Source organism: Nerophis ophidion, linkage group LG25 (assembly GCF_033978795.1).
Source record: "Nerophis ophidion isolate RoL-2023_Sa linkage group LG25, RoL_Noph_v1.0, whole genome shotgun sequence".
In the NCBI taxonomy this organism is placed as follows: Eukaryota; Metazoa; Chordata; class Actinopteri; order Syngnathiformes; family Syngnathidae; genus Nerophis; species Nerophis ophidion.
The window spans coordinates 39086183-39109137 of record NC_084635.1 but is presented as its reverse complement, the minus strand read 5'-3'; the positions used below and the strand labels follow the sequence as shown (position 1 = coordinate 39109137).

Below are 22955 nucleotides of genomic sequence, written 5' to 3'. Positions count from 1 at the left end.
ATACTGCCAGAATTATTGGTTTTTCTTTTGAAATTGTGACATTTTTCTTGTGAAATTCCAACTCATTTTTCACAACAAGCTTTTTTATATTTGCATAGTATGTATGTATTATTAATATTGTAAATACACTTCTGCATATATCTAGAAAGGCTGCTCTTAAAGAATGTAAGAAATACTATGACTTTTGTCATAATTTTGGCCAAGTAAAAAATGTGATTATCATAATATTGCCAAAATTGTAAGGTTCTCTGATAAAATTGTGACTTTTGTCGAGTAAAATGACGACTCTTTTCATAAAATTGCCGATATGTTAAGCTTTTCTTGTAAAATTGCAACTGTATCGCTAAAAATTCCAACTTTTATCATATGATTGCACAAATGTTCAGTTTTTCTTGTAAAATTTTGACTTGCTATGAGTAAAATGAGGACTTTTATTATAATACTGCCAAAATGATTGGTTTTTCTTGTGAAATTGTGACATTTTTCTTGTGAAATTCCAACTCATTTTTCACAACAAGCTTTTTTATATTTGCATAGTATGTATGTATTAATAATATTGTAAATACACTTCTGCATATATCTAGAAAGGCTGCTCTTAAAGAATGTAAGAAATATTATGACTTTTGTCATAATTTTGCCAAGTAAAAAATGTGATTATTATAATATTGCCAAAAATAATTAGATTCTCTGATAAAATTGTGACTTTTGTCGAGTAAAATGACGACTCTTTTCATAAAATTGCCGATATGTTAAGCTTTTCTTGTAAAATTGCAACTGTATCGCTAAACATTCCAACTTTTTTCATATGATTGCACAAATGTTCAGTTTTCTTGTAAAATTATGAATAAAATTACGACTTTTATTATCCATCCATCCATTTTCTACCGCTTATTCCCTTGTGGGGTCGCGGGGGGCGCTGGCGCCTATCTCAGCTCCAATCAGGCGGAAGGCGGGGTACACCCTGGACAAGTCGCCACCTCATCGCAGGGCATGATTATATCAATATTGCCGACATTTTTAAGTTTTCTTATAAAATTGTGACTTTTGTCGAGTAAAATGACGACTCTTTTCATAAAATTGCCGATATGTTAAGCTTTTCTTATAAAATTGCGACTGTTATTGCTAAAAATTCCAACTTTTTTCATATGATTGCACAAATGTTTAGTTTTTCTTGTAAAATTATGAATAAAATTACGACTTTTATTATAATACTGTCAAAATGATAGGTTTTTTTTTGAAATAGTGACATTTTTCTTGTGAAATTCCAACTCATTTTTCACAACAAGCTTTTTTATATTTGCATAGTATGTATGTATCAATAATATTGTAAATACACTTCTGCATATATCTAGAAAGGCTGCTCTTAAAGAATGTAAGAAATATTATGACTTTGGTCATAATTTTGCCAAGTAAAAAATGTGATTATTATAATATTGCCAAAAATAATTAGATTATCTGATAAAATTGTGACTTTTGTCGAGTAAAATGACGACTCTTTTCATAAAATTGCCAACATTTTAAGTTGTTCTTGTAAAATTGCGACTGTTATTGAGTAAAATTCCAACTTTTATCATAATATTGCACACATGTTTAGTTTTTCTTGTCAAATTTTGACTTGCGTTGAGTAAAATGACAACTTTTATTATAATATTGCACACATGTTTAGTTTTTCTTGTCAAATTTTGACTTGCGATGAGTAAAATGACAACTTTTATTATAATACTGCCAAAATGATTGGTTTTTCTTGTGAAATTGTGACATTTTTCTTGTGAAATTCCAACTCATTTTTCACAACTACCTTTTTTATATTTGCATAGTATGTATGTATTAATAATATTGTAAATACACTTCTGCATATATCTAGAAAGGCTGCTCCTAAAGAATGTAAGAAATACTATGACTTTTGTCATAATTTTGGACAAGTAAAAAATGTGATTATCATAATATTGCCAAAATTGTAAGGTTCTCTGATAAAATTGTGACTTTTGTCGAGTAAAATGACGACTCTTTTCATAAAATTACCGATATGTTAAGCTTTTCTTGTGAAATTGCGACTGTTATTGCTAAAAATTCCAACTTTTATCATATGATTGCACAAATGTTCAGTTTTTCTTGTAAAATTATGAATAAAATTACGACTTTTATTATCCATCCATCCATTTTCTACCGCTTATTCCCTTGTGGGATCGCAGGGGGCGCTGGCGCCTATCTCAGCTACAATCAGGCGGAAGGCGGGGTACACCCCGGACAAGTCGCCAGCTCATCGCAGGGCATGAATATATCAATATTGCCGACATTTTTAAGTTTTCTTATAAAATTGTGACTTTTGTCGAGTAAAATGACGACTCTTTTCATAAAATTGCCAACATTTTAAGTTGTTCTTGTAAAATTGCGACTGTTATTGCTAAAAATTCCAACTTTTATCATATGATTGCACAAATGTTCAGTTTTTCTTGTGCAATTTTGACTTGCGATGAGTAAAATGAGGACTTTTATTATAATACTGCCAGAATTATTGGTTTTTCTTTTGAAATTGTGACATTTTTCTTGTGAAATTCCAACTCATTTTTCACAACTACCTTTTTTATATTTGCATAGTACGTATGTATTGATAATATTGTAAATACATTTCTGCATATATCTAGAAAGGCTGCTCTTAAAGAATGTAAGAAATATTATGACTTTTGTCATAATTTTGCCAAGTAAAAAATGTGATGATTATAATGTTGCCAAAAATAATTACATTCTCTGATAAAATTGTGACTTTTGTCGAGTAAAATGACGACTCTTTTCATAAAATTGCCAATATGTTAAGCTTTTCTTATAAAATTGTGACTGTTATTGCTAAAAATTCCAACTTTTTTCATATAATTGCACAAATGTTTAGTTTTTCTTGTAAAATTATGAATAAAATTACGGCTTTTATTATAATACTGTCAAAATGATTGGTTTTTCTTTTGAAATAGTGACATTTTTCTTGTGAAATTCCAACTCATTTTTCACAACAAGCTTTTTTATATTTGCATAGTATGTATGTATTAATAATATTGTAAATACACTTCTGCATATATCTAGAAAGGCTGCTTTTAAAGAATGTAAGAAATATTATGACTTTTGTCATAATTTTGGCCAAGTAAAAAATGTGATTATTATAATATTGCCAAAAATAATTACATTCTCTGATAAAATTGTGACTTTTGTCGAGTAAAATGACGACTCTTTTCATAAAATTGCCGATATGTTAAGCTTTTCTTGTAAAATTGCGACTGTTATTGCTAAAAATTCCAACTTTTTTCATATGATTGCAAAATGTTTAGTTTTTCTTGTAAAATTATGAATAAAATTACGACTTTTATTATAAAAACTGCCAAAATGATTGGTTTTTCTTGTGAAATTGTGACCTTTTTCTTGTGAATTTCCAACTCATTTTTCACAAGAAGTTTTTTTTATATGTGCATAGTATGTATGTATTAATAATATTGTAAATAAACTTCTTTATATATCTAGAAAGGCTGCTCCTAAAGAGGGAGGCATTTTTCTCAGGTCTCAAAAAGGTAAGAAATATAAGAATGTGCGTGCGTGCGTGTGTGTGTGTGTGTGTGTGTGTGTGTGTGTGCGCGTCGGCCATCTTAGTTGGAATGCAGGTTGTGTCATTAGCGGGAGAAGGATGCTGCCAGTTTTACGGCGTGCTTCCATTAGCGCAGCACACAGACATCTTTATGGACAAGGACACTTTTTAAGAGACAACTCTCAGGAGGACATTTCCTTCTGCGTCTGAAAGTCAACGTGAAACAGCAGAGCGGGAAGTGGAAGAAGAGTTGAGGATTTACCATTTGCTACTTTTGAAAATACTTCCATGGATTTGACAATACGACTCTTTCCCGCCTCTTTTCAAGAGGAACTGCACTTTTAGTCTTCATGTAAGACAAGAACACATATGTTTTTGTGCATTCTACATCGTAAAATATGGCAAATAGGAGGTGGCTAACAATGCCGCTAATAGGCATACACTACTGCGCCCATAAAGTCTTCTAAAAAACATCCAAAAAAGAGCAACAATACTCCATTTACATACAATGACCTGAATATTAACAAGTATTAGTCATATTGTTATAATAATTGCTAACGCAGAGGAACTACTTTTAGAAAGCTAACTAGCTTGTGCTGCTATATTGACATATTGAGCTGCTGCATGGCCTCTGAGTAGGTGAAAGTTAATTATAGATGATAAATCCTGTCTCTCACCTGGATAGTAGAAGGTTGTGGACATAAACCCACAAGTTGGTCCACTTTCACATCCAGATGGCCAGAAAGACACAAAAATACTTTTTTTTTTAAACCTTTTGCGAGGATTATGATGAATTGTTTGTGTAAAGGGGGCGATATAAACATCCCAGTGAGAGCAGATATTGTACAGTAAGTGACTGTTTTATTATAGTTTGTATATCTTGTTTAGCACTTAGCAATACTGCTACATGATGCTTAGTGTTTGACTAAAGCTGCATCTATTTAGCACGCAGCTTCTAAAACCTCCTTATGTTCAGGCTCAAAAATAGAAGTTTCTGGATCATCATTTGTCCTTAAGTTGTCTTTGTTGTCTCTCATCAAATCTGCCATGATTAGTAGTCTTGTTGTTGTTGAAGGGAAAGTGAGCGTTGTAATGCCTCTGTATGCTTAAAATGATCAAAATATGTAAATGTTACATGTTATTATGAATGTTACTACATGACATATATTTTACATGTTATTATGAATGTTACTACATGACATATATATTACATGTTATTATGAATGTTACTAGATACTACATATGTATGACGTGTTATTATGAATGTTACTACATGACATATATATGACATGTTATTATGAATGTTACTACATGACATATATATTACATGTTATTATGAATGTTACTAGATACTACATCTTTATTACATGTTATTATGAATGTTACTACATGACATGTATACTTACAGTGTGTATATAAAATATACACTGTGATAGTATGATATGATATAACATTAGATTAGATGGATAAAATAGTACTTTATTTACTCCGTCAGGACAGTTCCTTCGGGAAAGGATATATGATATAACATAAATAATATAAAATAATATAATATGAAATAATATACATGTATATACTGTGATGGGGTGGCGACTTAACCAGGGTGTACACCACCTTCTGCCCGAGTGCAGTTGAGATAGGCTCCAGCACCCCTACAACCCTAAAAGGGACAAGTGGTAGGAAATGGATGGATGGATGTGATATAATATGAAATATTATAAAATAATATATTATAAAATATAATGTAATATTATATTGAATAATTGAATATATATATATAAAATATAATATAACATAATGTAATATATTATAATATGATATATTATGCTACAACACAATATAATTTGATATGATATAATATAAATAGAATATGATTTAATATAATATGACACAATAAGATATGATATAATGTATTATAATACATTCTAAGATAATATAATACAAAGTAATATAGTTTAATGTAAAGTAATATAATATAATATAGTATGATAAAATGTATTGTAATATAATATAATATTATAAGTGTACCTAATAAAGTGGCATCACATGGAATTATATTTACAATATTTTCTTCTTCTTCCAGACTCTGAAGTCACATGACCTAAAAGTGATCACCTGACCTTTTTGTGTCCTGGTGGCCCAATGACCTCTTTCCTCATCTTGCCTCAAGTAGCTCCACTTTCCCACACTCCGCCACACACTTGAACACGTCACTCTTCATTAGGACTAGAACCATTTCACTATTCATTGCTAATAATCAGAGTAATAATGACAGTAATAAGGACAGTAATAATGAGAATAATAATGTGAATAATAACGTGAATATTATTGTCAGTTATTATGTCAGTTATAATGAGAGTAATTATGTCAGTAATATTGAGAGTAATAATGTCAGTAATAATGTCAGTAATAATAAGAGTAATAATGCCAGTAATATTGAGAGTAATAATGTCAGTAATAATGTCAGTAATAATAAGAGTAATAATGCCAGTAATATTGAGAGTAATAATGTCAGTAATATTGAGAGTAATAATGTCAGTAATAATGTCAGTAATAATAAGAGTAATAATGCCAGTAATATTGAGAGTAATAATGTCAGTAATATTGAGAGTAATAATGTCAGTAATAATAAGAGTAATAATGACAGTTAAAATGAGAGTAATAATGGCAGTGATATTGAGAGTAATAATATCAGTAATAATAAGAGTAATAATGACAGTTAAAATGAGAGTAATAATGTTAGTAATAATGAGAGTAATAATGTCAGTAATAATGTTAGTAATAATGAGAGTAATAATGCCAGTAATATTGTCAGTAATAATGTCAGTAATAATGTTAGTAATAATGGTAGTAATAATGAGAGTAATAATGTTAATAATAATTAGATTAACAATGTTAGTAATAATGTTAGTAATAATGTGAGTAATAATGAGAGTAATAATGTTAGTAATAATGAGAATAATAATGTGAGTAATAATGAGAGTAATAATGTTAGTAATAATGTTAGTAATAATGGGAGTAATAATCACCACAGAGAGTAATAATTACACTGACAAGAAATTACAATTAACTGATTGTGTGACTTATGGGGGACTTCTTGTGTGTGTGTGTGTGTGTGTGTGTGTGTGTGTGTGTGTGTGTGTGTGTGTGTGTGTGTGTGTGTGTGTGTGTGTGTGTGTGTGTGTGTGTGTGTGGTATTCCCAACACACAGAGCAAGTAAGTCCCTGCAGATGAAGAGATGAGATATGAGATATGAGTTGAGATATGAGAAGAGTGTTGGTGTGCTGAGTGTCCATCAATCAGCGGATGTGTCTTCACTTCTATGAAAGGATTTTGGTTTCTTTAGCACACGTGCTTTTATTTTGAAGTCCACTCATGTCACTCAACAACAAACAAAGACAATAAATGAAGACAACAAATGAAGACAACACATGACGACAACACATTAAGACAACAAACTAAGACAATAAATGAAGACAACAAACTAAGACAATAAATGAAGACAACAAACTAAGACAATACATGAAGACAACAAACTAAGACAATACATGAAGACAACAAACTAAGACAATAAATGAAGACAACAAACTAAGACAATAAATGAAGACAACAAACTAAGACAATAAATGAAGACAACAAACTAAGACAATAAATGAAGACAACAAACTACGACGATAAATAAAGACAATAAATGAAGACAACAAACTAAGACAATACATGAAGACAACAAACGAAGACGATAAATAAAGACAATAAATGAAGACAACAAACTAAGACGATAAATGAAGACAACAAACTAAGACGATAAATGAAGACAATAAATGAAGACAACAAACTAAGACAATAAATGAAGACAACAAATGAAGACAACAAACTAAGACGATAAATGAAGACAACAAACGAAGACGATAAATGAAGACAATAAATGAAGACAACAAACTAAGACAATAAATGAAGACAACAAATGAAGACAACAAACTAAGACAATAAATGAAGACAAAAAATGAAGACAACAAATGAAGACGATAAATGATGACAATAAATGAAGACAACAAATGAAGACAACAAACTAAGACAATAAATGAAGACAACAAACTAAGACAATAAATGAAGACAACAAATGAAGACAACACATGACGACAACACATTAAGACAACAAATGAAGACAATAAATGAAGACAACAAACTAAGACAATAAATGAAGACAACAAATTAAGACAATAAATGAAGACAACAAACTAAGACAATACATGAAGACAACAAACGAAGACGATAAATAAAGACAATAAATGAAGACAACAAACTCAGACAATAAATGAAGACAACAAACTAAGACGATAAATGAAGACAACAAACTAAGACAATAAATGAAGACAACAAACAGACAATAAATGAAGACAACAAACTAAGACAATAAATGAAGACAACAAATGAAGACAACAAACGAAGACGATAAATGAAGACAATAAATGAAGACAACAAACCAAGACGATAAATTACGACAATAAATGAAGACAACAAACTAAGACAATAAATGAAGACAACAAATGAAGACAACAAACTAAGATGATAAATGAAGACAATAAATGAAGAGAACAAATGAAGACAATAAATGAAGACAACAAATGAAGACAATAAATGAAGACAACAAACTAAGACAACAAATGAAGACAACAAATTAAGACAATAAATGAAGACAATAAATAAAGACAATAAATGAAGACAATAAATGAAGACAACAAATGAAGACAACAAATGAAGACAATAAATGAAGACAACAAACTAAGACAACAAATGAAGACAACAAATTAAGACAATAAATGAAGACAATAAATAAAGACAATAAATATTGTCCCAGAACCAACAATGAGAGGATTTAGTGTGAATTTATTGACTTTTGAAGCAACAAATATTTCTGCACTCAAGTTTTTTTACACTGAATTGTTTTACCCTGAAATTTTCTAACCTTGAATTGTTTTACCGCATAAGTTTTTATGCTGTTTTTTTTCTGCGCTGAATATTTTTTACCCTGAATTTGTTTTGCACTTATCTTTTATACAATGATTGTTTTACCCTGAAATTTTTTAACCATGAATTATTTTTTTTACACTTAAGTTTTTACGCAGATTTTTTTTTCTGCACTGATTTTTTTGACACAGAATTTATTTGACCCTAAATTTGTTTTGCACCTATCTTCTATACACTGAATTGTTTTACCCTGAAATTTTGTAACCTTTATTTTTTTTTTAATGCGGAATTCTTTTCTGCACTGAATATTTTTACCACAAATTTTTTGGACCCATTTTTTTTTTTTTTTACATTGATTTAGCAGCAATTTGTAAATTATTGAAGCAAAACGTTTTTAGATATTTGAACTTTAAACGGGCTCGCCCGTGTTGTTTTGAAGATGATGCTAGCAGCAAATGATGCTAACAATCGATGTTATTTTGAAAATGCTAACACTGTAGCGTCCTCATTAACATATTCTTTTGACTCGAGTTTTACAGTTGAGTAGAAAAATGTATTAGTATATTTTTTAAAGTACGTAGTCCGTATGTTGAGAACAGTTTGAAGTAACTTTCTTGGTTGTTTTTAGGACATTGATTGATTGTTTTCCCTTTTCATGCATTCTAAATGGTAAATAAAGGTTAGCACAAGTCAGCCAACGATGGAGCTGATGGGGGTGTCCTGTTGAACGATGCAAATGATGAAGATGAAAAATGAAGAACAAAGCATTCTGACAGGAAGTTCTTGTGAGAAAGCAGTTTGGATTTAGTGTCTCCTTTGAAGGAAGCCATGTTGGAGGAAGAGGCGGAGCCAGTCAGACCAACACACTGTTGCACAAATCCATGACCGGCACTTGCAAGTCCCACAGAAACTAACCCTTCTCTCATCCTCGGATGAAAGGGGGAGAGAGAGGGGGGGAGGGGGGGCGGGATTGCATTATACATCCACTGCTCATTATGTGGCAGCCTCATTATGTTGCAGCTTCAAAACAGCTCAGTTCCAATGCAACAACCACTTGCCACACCAATACTGGAGCCTTGAGTGTAGATATGATATCAGACATAACTGTCATGGCGCAGTAAGTTGGGTGATGCGGACACTTTAGTTACTGGATACTTTCTGATACTGCCTTGGAGACTTGGTGTGTGTAAGTGATACGTAACCAGAATCATTTGATACTTGTTTATATTCACACATTTTTTTGATTGTTTAATCATTATTACATAGCTTGTGTGCTATGGGGTGCTTAGCTGTTGTGTAGCTGCTAGCTCCTAGTAGTCTATAACCTAGCATGTTTACCTTTTGGATTGTTTAATCATTATGACACATGTCTAGCTTGTGAGCTATGGTGTGCTTAGCTGTTGTGTAGCTGCTAGCTCCTAGTAGCCTATAACCTAGCATGTTTACCTTTTGCAGAGGACTTTAGTCTAATAGTAGGACATTTAGATAAAGTTTTACGAATATCATGTGCTTGTATCGCACGCGATATCACACACAAATAAACACTCTGCTTGTATCACATATGATATCACACACAAGAAAACACTCTGCTTGTACCGCACATGATATCACACACAAGTAAACACTCTGCTTGTATCACACATGATATCACACACAAGAAAACACTGCTTGTATCACACATGATATCACACACAAGTAAACACACTGCTTGTATCGCACATTATATCACACCCTAGTAAACACTCTGCTTGTATCACACATGATATCACACACACAAGTAAACACACTGCTTGTACCACACATGATATCACACACAAGTAAACACACTGCTTGTATCGCACATTATATCACACCCTAGTAAACACTCTGTTTGTACCACACATGATATCACACACAAGTAAAGACACTGCTAGTATCGCACATTATATCACACCCTAGTAAACACTCTGCTTGTACCACACATGATATCACGCACAAGTAAACACACTGCAAGACTGCTTGTATCACACATAATATCACACACAAGTAAACACACTGCTTGTATCGCACATTATATCACACCCTAGTAAACACTCTGCTTGTACCACACATGATATCACACACAAGTAAACACACTGCAGGACTGCTTGTATCACACATAATATTAAAAAACAAAAAGTAAACACGCTGCAGAAATGCTCGTATCGCACATGATATAGCACACAAGTAAACAGGCTGCAGGACTGCTTGTATCTCACATGATATCACACACAAATAAACACGCAGCAGGACCCCTTTTATCGCACATGGTATCACACACAAGTAAACACACTGCAAGTCTGCCTGTATCACACATGATATCACACACAAGTAAACACTTTGCAGGACTGCTTGCATCACACATGATATTAAAAAACAAAAAGTAAATAAGCTGCAGAAATGCTCGTATCGCACATGATATCACACAGAAGTAAACACGATGCAGGACTGCTTGTATTGCACATGATATCACACACAAGTAAACACACATGGACTGCTTGTATCTCACATTATATCGCATACAAGTAAACACCATGTAGTAGCACTGCTTGTATCGCACATGATATCACACACAAATAAATGTGCTGCAGGACTGCTTGTATCACACATGATATCACACACAAGTAAACACACTGCCGGTCTGCCTGTATAGCACATGACATCACACAGAAGTAAATACTCTGCTTGTATCACACATGGTATCACACACAAGTAAACACTGCTTGTATCACACATTATATCACACACAAGTAAACACACTGCTGGACTGCTTGTATCACACATTGTATCAAAAAAGTAAATACGCTGCAGAACTGCTTGTATCGCCAGAGATATCACACACAAGTAAACACGCTGCAGGACTGCTTGTATCACACATGATATCAAAAAAGTAAATACGCTGCAGAACTGCTTGTATCGCAAGAGATATCACAGACAAGTAAACACACTGCAGGACTGCTTGTATCACACATGATATCAAAAAAGTAAATACGCTGCAGAACTGCTTGTATCGCAAGAGATATCACACACAAGTAAACACGCTGCAGGACTGCTTGTATCGCACATGATATCACACACAAGTAAACACACTGCAGGTCTGCCTGTATCGCACATGATATCACAAACAAATAAACACGCAGCAGGACTGCTTGTATCGCACATGATATCACACACAAATAAATACGCTGCAGGACTGCTTGTATTACACATGATATCACACACAAGTAAACACACTGCAGGTCTGCCTGTATCGCACATTATATCACACACAAGTAGACACACTGCAGGACTGCCTGTAGCGCACATGATATCACACACAAGTAAATACTCTGCTTGTATCACACATGATATCACAGACATGTAAACAAACTGCAGGACTGCTTGCATCGCACATGATATCATACACAACACTGCTTGTATCACAAGTGATATCAAAAAAAGTAAACACATTGCAGGACCGCTTGTATCACACATGATATCAAAAAAGTAAATACGCTGCAGAATTGCTTTTATCGCACATGATATCACACACAAGTAAACACACATGGACTGCTTGTATCTCACATTATATCGCATACAAGTAAACACCATGTAGGACTGCTTGTATCGCACATGATATCACAAACAAATAAACACGCAGCAGGACTGCTTGTATCACACATGATATTACACACAAGTAAACATTTTGCAAGACTGCTTGTATCGCACATGATATCACACACAAGTAAACACTCTGCAGGACTGCTTGTATCGCACATGATATCACACACAAGTGCATGTCTTTGGGGAGTGGGAGGAGCCTATCCCAGGGGTGTGTCTTTGGAGAGAACCCACACAGTCACAAAGGGAGCATGCAAACTCCACACAGAAAGACCCTTAGCCTGGGAATTGAACCCAGGACCTTTTCACTATGAGCCACACCGTGCTGCCCTGGTCACCAATACCAGTATGTGCAGATACCTGTGTTTCCTGTGAGCACTTCATGAGGATTTCAACTTGGGGTGTGTCAGTCCATGATGGAGGGTGTGTCAGTCCATGGTGGAGGGTGTGTCAGTCCATGGTGGAGGGTGTGTCAGTCCATGGTGGAGGGTGTGTCAGTCCATGGTGGAGGGTGTGTCAGTCCATGATGGAGGGTGTGTCAGTCCATGGTGGAGGGTGTGTCAGTCCATGGTGGAGGGTGTGTCAGTCCATGGTGGAGGGTGTGTCAGTCCATGGTGGAGGGTGTGTCAGTCCATAGTGGAGGGTGTGTCAGTCCATGATGGAGGGTGTGTCAGTCCATGATGGAGGGTGTGTCAGTGGATGGTGGAGGGTGTGTCAGTCCATAGTGGAGGGTGTGTCAGTGGATGGTGGAGGGTGTGTCAGTCCATGGTGGAGGGTGTGTCAGTCCATGATGGAGGGTGTGTCAGTCCATTGTGGAGGGTGTGTCAGTCCATTGTGGAGGGTGTGTCAGTCCATGGTGGAGGGTGTGTCAGTCCATGGAGGAGGGTGTGTCAGTCCATGGTGGCGGGTGTGTCAGTCCGTGGTGGAGGGTGTGTCAGTCCGTGGTGGAGGGTGTGTCAGTGGATGGTGGAGGATGTGTCAGTGGATGGTGGAGGGTGTGTCAGTCCATGGTGGAGGGTGTGTCAGTCCCTGGTGGAGGGTGTGTCAGTCCCTGGTGGAGGGTGTGTCAGTCCATGGTGGAGGGTGTGTCAGTCCATGGTTGAGGGTGTGTCAGTCCATGGTGGAGGGTGTGTCAGTCCATGGTGGAGAGTGTGTCAGTCCATGGTGGAAGGTGTGTCAGTCCATGGTGGAGGGTGTGTCAGTCCATAGTGGAGGGTGTGTCAGTGGATGGTGGAGGGTGTGTCAGTCCATGGTGGAGGGTGTGTCAGTCCATGATGGAGGGTGTGTCAGTCCATTGTGGAGGGTGTGTCAGTCCATGGTGGAGGGTGTGTCAGTCCATGGAGGAGGGTGTGTCAGTCCATGGTGGCGGGTGTGTCAGTCCGTGGTGGAGGGTGTGTCAGTCCGTGGTGGAGGGTGTGTCAGTCCATGGTGGAGGGTGTGTCAGTCCATGGTGGAGGGTGTGTCAGTCCATAGTGGAGGGTGTGTCAGTCCATGGTGGAGGGTGTGTCAGTCCATGGTGGAGGGTGTGTCAGTCCATGGTGGAGGGTCTGTCAGTCCATGGTGGAGGGTGTGTCAGTGGATGGTGGAGGGTGTGTCAGTCCATGGTGGAGGGTGTGTCAGTCCATAGTGGAGGGTGTGTCAGTGGATGGTGGAGGGTGTGTCAGTCCATGGTGGAGGGTGTGTCAGTCCGTGGTGGAGGGTGTGTCAGTTCGTGGTGGAGGGTGTGTCAGTCCATGGTGGAGGGTGTGTCAGTCCATGGTGGAGGGTGTGTCAGTCCATAGTGGAGGGTGTGTCAGTCCATGATGGAGGGTGGGTCAGTGGATGGTGGAGGGTGTGTCAGTGGATGGTGGAGGGTGTGTCAGTCCATGGTGGAGGGTGTGTCAATCCGTGGTGGAGGGTGTGTCAGTCCATGGTGGAGGGTGTGTCAGTCCATGGTGGAGGGTGTGTCAGTCCATGGTGGAGGGTGTGTCAGTCCATAGTGGAGGGTGTGTCAGTCCAAGGTGGAGGGTGTGTCAGTCGATGGTGGAGGGTGTGTCAGTCCATGGTGGAGGGTGTGTCAGTCCATGGTGGAGGGTGTGTCAGTGGATGGTGGAGGGTGTGTCAGTCCATGGTGGAGGGTGTGACAGTCCATAGTGGAGGGTGTGTCAGTGGATGGTGGAGGGTGTGTCAGTCCATGGTGGAGGGTGTGTCAGTCCGTGGTGGAGGGTGTGTCAGTTCGTGGTGGAGGGTGTGTCAGTCCATGGTGGAGGGTGTGTCAGTCCATGGTGGAGGGTGTGTCAGTCCATGGTGGAGGGTGTGTCAGTCCATAGTGGAGGGTGTGTCAGTCCATGGTGGAGGGTGTGTCAGTCCATGGTGGAGGGTGTGTCAGTGGATGGTGGAGGGTGTGTCAGTCCATGGTGGAGGGTGTGTCAGTCCATAGTGGAGGGTGTGTCAGTGGATGGTGGAGGGTGTGTCAGTCCATGGTGGAGGGTGTGTCAGTCCATAGTGGAGGGTGTGTCAGTGGATGGTGGAGGGTGTGTCAGTCCATGGTGGAGGGTGTGTCAGTCCGTGGTGGAGGGTGTGTCAGTCCATAGTGGAGGGTGTGTCAGTCCATGGTGGAGGGTGTGTCAGTCCATGGTGGAGGGTGTGTCAGTCCATGGTGGAGGGTCTGTCAGTCCATGGTGGAGGGTGTGTCAGTGGATGGTGGAGGGTGTGTCAGTCCATGGTGGAGGGTGTGTCAGTCCATAGTGGAGGGTGTGTCAGTGGATGGTGGAGGGTGTGTCAGTCCATGGTGGAGGGTGTGTCAGTCCGTGGTGGAGGGTGTGTCAGTTCGTGGTGGAGGGTGTGTCAGTCCATGGTGGAGGGTGTGTCAGTCCATGGTGGAGGGTGTGTCAGTCCATGGTGGAGGGTGTGTCAGTCCATAGTGGAGGGTGTGTCAGTCCATGATGGAGGGTGGGTCAGTGGATGGTGGAGGGTGTGTCAGTGGATGGTGGAGGGTGTGTCAGTCCATGGTGGAGGGTGTGTCAATCCGTGGTGGAGGGTGTGTCAGTCCATGGTGGAGGGTGTGTCAGTCCATGGTGGAGGGTGTGTCAGTCCATGGTGGAGGGTGTGTCAGTCCATAGTGGAGGGTGTGTCAGTCCAAGGTGGAGGGTGTGTCAGTCGATGGTGGAGGGTGTGTCAGTCCATGGTGGAGGGTGTGTCAGTCCATGGTGGAGGGTGTGTCAGTGGATGGTGGAGGGTGTGTCAGTCCATGGTGGAGGGTGTGACAGTCCATAGTGGAGGGTGTGTCAGTGGATGGTGGAGGGTGTGTCAGTCCATGGTGGAGGGTGTGTCAGTCCGTGGTGGAGGGTGTGTCAGTTCGTGGTGGAGGGTGTGTCAGTCCATGGTGGAGGGTGTGTCAGTCCATGGTGGAGGGTGTGTCAGTCCATGGTGGAGGGTGTGTCAGTCCATAGTGGAGGGTGTGTCAGTCCATGGTGGAGGGTGTGTCAGTCCATGGTGGAGGGTGTGTCAGTGGATGGTGGAGGGTGTGTCAGTCCATGGTGGAGGGTGTGTCAGTCCATAGTGGAGGGTGTGTCAGTGGATGGTGGAGGGTGTGTCAGTCCATGGTGGAGGGTGTGTCAGTCCATAGTGGAGGGTGTGTCAGTGGATGGTGGAGGGTGTGTCAGTCCATGGTGGAGGGTGTGTCAGTCCGTGGTGGAGGGTGTGTCAGTCCATAGGGGAGGGTGTGTCAGTGGATGGTGGAGGGTGTGTCAGTCCATGGTGGAGGGTGTGTCAGTGGATGGTGGAGGGTGTGTCAGTTCGTGGTGGAGGGTGTGTCAGTCCATGGTGGAGGGTGTGTCAGTCCATGGTGGAGGGTGTGTCAGTCCATGGTGGAGGGTGTGTCAGTCCATGGTGGAGGGTGTGTCAGTCCATAGTGGAGGGTGTGTCAGTCCATGGTGGAGGGTGTGTCAGTCCATGGTGGAGGGTGTGTCAGTCCATAGTGGGGTGTGTCAGTCCATGGTGGAGGGTGTGTCAGTGGATGGTGGAGGGTGTGTCAGTCCATAGTGGAGGGTGTGTCAGTGGATGGTGGAGGGTGTGTCAGTCCATGGTGGAGGGTGTGTCAGTCCATGGTGGAGGGTGTGTCAGTCCATGGTGGAGGGTGTGTCAGTCCGTGGTGGAGGGTGTGTCAGTTCGTGGTGGAGGGTGTGTCAGTCCATGGTGGAGGGTGTGTCAGTCCATGGTGGAGGGTGTGTCAGTCCCTGGTGGAGGGTGTGTCAGTCCATAGTGGAGGGTGTGTCAGTCCGTGGTGGAGGGTGTGTCAGTTCGTGGTGGAGGGTGTGTCAGTCCATGGTGGAGGGTGTGTCAGTCCATAGTGGAGGGTGTGTCAGTCCATGGTGGAGGGTGTGTCAGTTCGTGGTGGAGGGTGTGTCAGTCCATGGTGGAGGGTGTGTCAGTCCGTGGTGGAGGGTGTGTCAGTTCGTGGTGGAGGGTGTGTCAGTCCATGGTGGAGGGTGTGTCAGTCCCTGGTGGAGGGTGTGTCAGTCCATGGTGGAGGGTGTGTCAGTCCATGGTGGAGGGTGTGTCAGTCCGTGGTGGAGGGTGTGTCAGTTTGTGGTGGAGGGTGTGTCAGTCCATGGTGGAGGGTGTGTCAGTCCGTGGTGGAGGGTGTGTCAGTCCATAGTGGAGGGTGTGTCAGTTCGTGGTGGAGGGTGTGTCAGTCCCTGGTGGAGGGTGTGTCAGTCCATGGTGGAGGGTGTGTCAGTCCATGGTGGAGGGTGTGTCAGTCCATGGTGGAGGGTGTGTCAGTCCATGATGGTGCGTTTTATGGTCCGGAAAATTTGGTATGTTGTACCATTTTTTAAATGTACACAGTAAAATTGTGTGTTTTCTTCACATTTAAACCTCTTAGTTCTAATTGTCGTTTTCCACTGCAAAGCAGTACTAGTAGTAGTACTAGTAGTATTAGTACTAGTAGTAGTACTAGTAGTATTAGTACTAGTAGTAGTACTAGTAGTATTAGTACTAGTAGTAGTACTAGTAGTATTAGTACTAGTAGTAGTACTAGTAGTCCTGGCAGGATACAAAAGAAGAAAGATGCAGCAAATCTTCAGTTGAATGTAATATTGTGTCTAATAATTTTGTTATCACACATTTACGATATATCTGAATTTCATATGCACGCACGCACGCACACGCACGCACACACACACACACACACACACACACACACACACACACACACACACACACACACACACACACACACACACACACACACACACACACACACACACAGCTGCAGGGTGTGCCCAGCATCAACACAGTGCTCCCCTGCTCCTGATTGGTCGCTGCCACATCTGACCGTCCAATCACACGAGGTCCAGAGTGTGTGTGTGCGTGTGTGTGTGTGTGTGTGTGTGTGCGTGTGTGTGCACTCACAACAATAAGACAAACTTGCATGTCCTCAGTGAATCAACGATTTTTTACATCAACTTCAACTGTTTTTGACGACTTGTTTCTTTTTTTTTTATATACAACTTTTATTATAAAAAAAAAAAGACAACACCAATCACGTTTTAAAGGTGGTGCACCGAGTGTGTGTGTGTTTGTTGTTTTCCTCTGCCACTGCTCTAGCTGAGTGGGGGCTTCTAAAGCTGCCCTGAATTATTAAGCAGAGGTGAATTATGGGGCTGCAGCGAGCGAGCGAGCGAGAGAGAGAGAGAGAGAGAGAGAGAGAGAGAGAGAGAGAGGGAGAGGGAGAGCTAGAGAGGTCTGGACGAAAATAGGTCAACCTAGTTGTGGCAAAGCAGGCAAGTAGAAATGATTCTCTCTCTGAGGAGGAACTCTCTCTCTCTCTCTCTGTGTGTGTGTGTGTGTGTGTGTGTGTGTGTGTTTCTACCCTTCCTGAGACATGAAGAAGGAAACGTATCTTCCATATGAGGAGGTGTGATGACATAAATGATGGTCCCAATAACATTGCATCTAATAGAGAGCCAAACACTGGAGTCCGTGAACATTGCTCCAAAGTCAGGATTGTTTTTGTTGATGTAATGTGCATACAAAAGCAAAGATTGACAGGTGCAAAGGCAGCAAACAAGACGACAGCTAAAGAAGGACATCTTCAACTCCTGCCTCATCAATAACCCATTTCCATGAATACCTCAATAAATTTAAATAAAATGAACAAAAAATACAAATAATAAAGAAACATTTTAAATAATGATAATAATCGCCACATTGGTGAATCTTAGATGTCAGCGATATCAACAGGCAAGATGTCAAGTATCACTTGATGCTAACAAGACTGCTATCAGCAACTGTTAGCAATGCTAACAAGACTGCTATCAGCAGCTGTTAGCAATGCTAACAAGACTGCTATTAGCAACTGTTAGCATCAATGCTAAGTGGAGATGAACTCTGATGATGCTCTTCATCTCCGACATCATCATCATCATCATCTCCCTCACTCGACATTGGTGGGATTTTGGCGGGAGCGATGTAAAATGCTAACAACATAGAATGCTAACAACATAGAATGCTAACAATACAGCCATCGATCGTAGCTGTGACTTGTCAACTTGACCAAGGTCTTTTTTTTTTACAGAACGAGCCCAGTTTTAACTTGGAGGAATCACCCAGGATGTGATGAAGTATTTCCAGGTAGTGCTGATGTTGTAGTGGCCGGGTGACAACCATAGCAATTAATGTAAAGTGTGGATGGTATTTCATGTTTAGGCTGTAAAGATGTGACAAATTTAGAAGGCCGTAAACACTTTTGTAATGTTTCTAACTACAAACCCTGTTTCCATTGGAGTTGGGAAATTGTGTTAGATGTAAATATAAACAGAATACAATGATTTGCAAATCCTTTTCAAGCCATATTCAGTTGAATATGCTACAAAGACAACATATTTCATGTTCAAACTCATCAACTTTTTTTTCTTTCAAATAATCATTAACTTTAGAATTTGATGCCAGCAACACGTGACAAAGAAGTTGGGAAAGGTGGCAATAAATACTGATAAAGTTGAGGAATGCTCATCAAACACTTATTTGGAACATCCCACAGGTGTGCAGGCTAATTGGGAACAGGTGGGTGCCATGATTGGCTATAAAAACAGCTTCCCAAAAAATGCTCAGTCTTTCACAAGAAAGGATGGGGCGAGGTACACCCCTTTGTCCACAACTGCGTGAGCAAATAGTCAAACAGTTTAAGAACAACCTTTCTCAAAGTGCAATTGCGAGAAATTTAGGGATTTCAACATCTACGCTCCATAATATCATCAAAAGGTTCAGAGAATCTGGAGAAATCACTCCACGTAAGCGGCATGGCCGGAAACCAACATTGAATGACCGTGACCTTCCATCCCTCAGACGGCACTGTATCAAAAACCCACTTCAATCTCGAAAGGATATCACCACATGGGCTCAGGAACACTACAGAAAACCACTGTCACTAAATACAGTTGGTCGCTACATCTTTAAGTGCAAGTTAAAGCTCTACTATGCAAAGTGAAAGCCATTTATCAACAACATCCAGAAATGCTGCCAGCTTCTCTGGGCCCGAGATCATCTAAGATGGACTGATGCAAAGTGGAAAAGTGTTCTGTGGTCTGACGAGTCCACATTTCAAATTGTTTTTGGAAATATTCGACATGGTGTCATCCGGACCAAAGGGGAAGCGAACCATCCAGACTGTTATTGACGCAAAGTTGAAAAGCCAGCATGTGTGATGGTATGGGGGGTGCATTAGTGCCCAAGGCATGGGTAACTTACACATCTGTGAAGGCACCATTAATGCTGAAAGGTACATACAGCTTTTGGAACAACATATGCTGCCATGTAAGTGCCGTCTTTTTCATGGACGCCCCTGCTTATTTCAGCAAGACAATGCCAAGCCACATTCAGCGCGTGTTACAACAGCGTGGCTTCATAAAAAAAGAGTGCGGGTACTTTCCTGGCCCGCCTGCAGTCCAGACCTGTCTCCCATGGAAAATGTGTGGCGCATTATGAAGCGTAAAATAGGACAGCGGAGACCCCGGACTGTTGAAGGACTGAAGCTCTACATAAAACAAGAATGGAAAAGAATTCCACTTTCAAAGCTTCAACAATTAGTTTCCTCAGTTCCCAAATGTTTATTGAGTGTTGTTAAAAGAAAAGGTGATGTAACACAGTGGTGAACATGCCCTTTCCCAACTACTTTGGCACGTGTTGCAGCCATGAAATTCTAAGTTAATTATTATTTACAAAAAATAAAATAAGGTTTATGAGTTTGAACATCAAATATGTTGTCTTTGTAGCATATTCAACTGAATATGGGTTGAAAAGGATTTGCGAATCATTGTATTCTGTTTATATTTACATCTAACACAATTTCCCAACTCGTATGGAAACGGGGTTTGTAGTACATTGTACATGTATGCCCGGAAACAATTAACTGTCATAAACCGGACATAACTGGAATAATTCCATTAAAAAATGGCAAATACTTAAAAAAAAAAATGTTTTAAATGCTTTCTGTATTTCATAGTCTTTGAAAGGTCGTATGGCATATTTTATTTCTAAAGTGTTTTAGTCATGACTTTGATGTTTTTTTATTTTGTAAAGACAAGAACAACTTCCTGTATTTCACCTGTGAGGGAACTTAGAGCCAAAATGATGACTCGGCATATATTCGTGGCCACGCACCTGCGCAGGTGTGAGTACTCTCATGCTACACTTTTTTGTCTAGATTGGAACTTTTGAGTATTGGCCGATACCAATAGTGATCTGGTATGATATTGGCAGGAATCATACGTACTGTGCTTGTATCGTTTAGTAGTGTGAGTGTTATGAAAGGTTTGACCAAGTGAAATGAGTCAAACAGGAACAATGGTAATTAAAGCTGCAAGCAGCGTTGGTCGGGTCCGCTTTGGCTGCTGCCCCCGTGACCCAAGCCCTGGCCTAAGTCAGGTTTTTGTTTCATGTCTCTACGACATTCCTAACAGAAGTTACAAGCACTTTTGTCTGTGTTTTTTCATAGGGGGCGCTAGAGCGCAATTTAGATTTTTAGGGTTTGGTTTTTTATTAGATGGCAATTTTTGCCAGTCCTGATGTGTCTGTAAAATTTGGTGAGTTTTGAAGCATGTTAAGGGGGTGAAATTACAGATCGGCGTTTCTGGATGTTGTTGATAAATGGCTTTCGCTTTGCGTAGTAGAGCTTTAACTAGCACTTTGAAGCCTTTTAAGGGGGTCTAATTACAGCTCAAAGAGGCAAAAATGACATTTTTTAGGAACATTTTTAACATATTTACTATTAACTCTGTGGAATGGACGTGTGCCGTCTTTAAGTTGGAGTGGCGTGGTCATTTGTTTTTAATCACAATAATTCATGCAGATAAGCTCATGACGCAGTAAGTTGGGTGATGCGGACACTTTTGTTACTGGATACTTTCTAATACTGCCTTGGAGACTTTGTGTGTAAGTGATTTGAAACCAGAATGTTTTAGTACTTGTTTATATTAACGAGTGTTTTATTGTTCAATGATTATGACACATGTCTAGCTGGTGTGCTATTGTGGGCTTAGCTGTTGTGTAGCTGCTCACTCCCAGTGACCTATAGCCTTGCATGTTTACCTTTTGTAGATGACTTTAGTCAAATAGAAGAACTTGTGTGCTTATTGGAAGTCATTTAAATGTTAACTGTCTGTCAGCTTTGGACAAGCAAACACTCTGCTTGTATCGCACATGATATCACACACAAGTAAACACTCTGCTTGTATCGCACATGATATCACACACAAGTAAACACTGCCTGCATCGCACATAATATTACACACAAGTGAACATGCTGTGTTAATGCTTGTATCGCACATGAAATAACACACAAGTACACACTGCTTGCATCGCATATGATATCACACACACGTAAACATGCTTTACTAATGCTTGTATCGCCCATGATATCACACACGTAAACACTCAGCTTGTATCGCACATAAAATCCCACACAAGTAAAATTCTGTATTAATGCTTGTATCGCACATGAGATCACACATAGGTTAACACGCTGTATTAATGCTAGTATAGCACATGATATCAAACACACGTAAACACGCTGCACTACTGCTTGTATCGCACATGACGTCACACACAAGTAAACAGGCTGCACGAATGCTTGTATCACACGATATCACACACAAGTAAACACGCTGTGTTAATGATTGTGTTGCGCATGATGTCACACACAAGTACACACTGCTTGCATCGCACATGATATCACACACAAGTAAACATGCTGTATTAATGCTTGTATCACACATGACATCACACACAAGTAAACACGCTGTATTATTGCTTGTATCGCACATGATACCACACACAAGTACACACTGCTTGCATCGCACATGATATCACACACAAGTAAACATGCTGTATTAATGCTTGTATCACACATGACATCACACACAAGTAAACACGCTGTATTATTGCTTGTATCGCGCATGAGATCACACACAAGTACACACTGCTTGCATCGCACATGATATCACACACAAGTAAACATGCTGTATAAATGCTTGTACTGCACATGATATTACACAAGTAAACACTCTGGTTGTATCGCACATGATATCCCACAAAAGTAAACACGCTGTATTAATGCTTGTATTGCACATGAGATCACACACAGGTTAACACGCTGTATTAATGATACGTTTGTAGTCCAGCACAATATATCAAACAAAGGTAAACACGCTGCAGGACTGCTTGTATCACACATGATATCACACACAAGTAAACATGCTGTATTAATGCTTGTATCACACATGACGTCACACACAAGTAAACACACTGTATTAATGCT

General features: G+C 39.7%; 1 protein-coding gene across 2 annotated transcripts in view; it reads left to right on the top strand.

Moving 5' to 3' along the window:
* The window catches only part of nhsb (Nance-Horan syndrome b (congenital cataracts and dental anomalies)), a 109051-nt gene that overhangs the window by 22224 nt on the left and 63872 nt on the right, over window positions 1-22955 (top strand). The window lies entirely within an intron of this gene.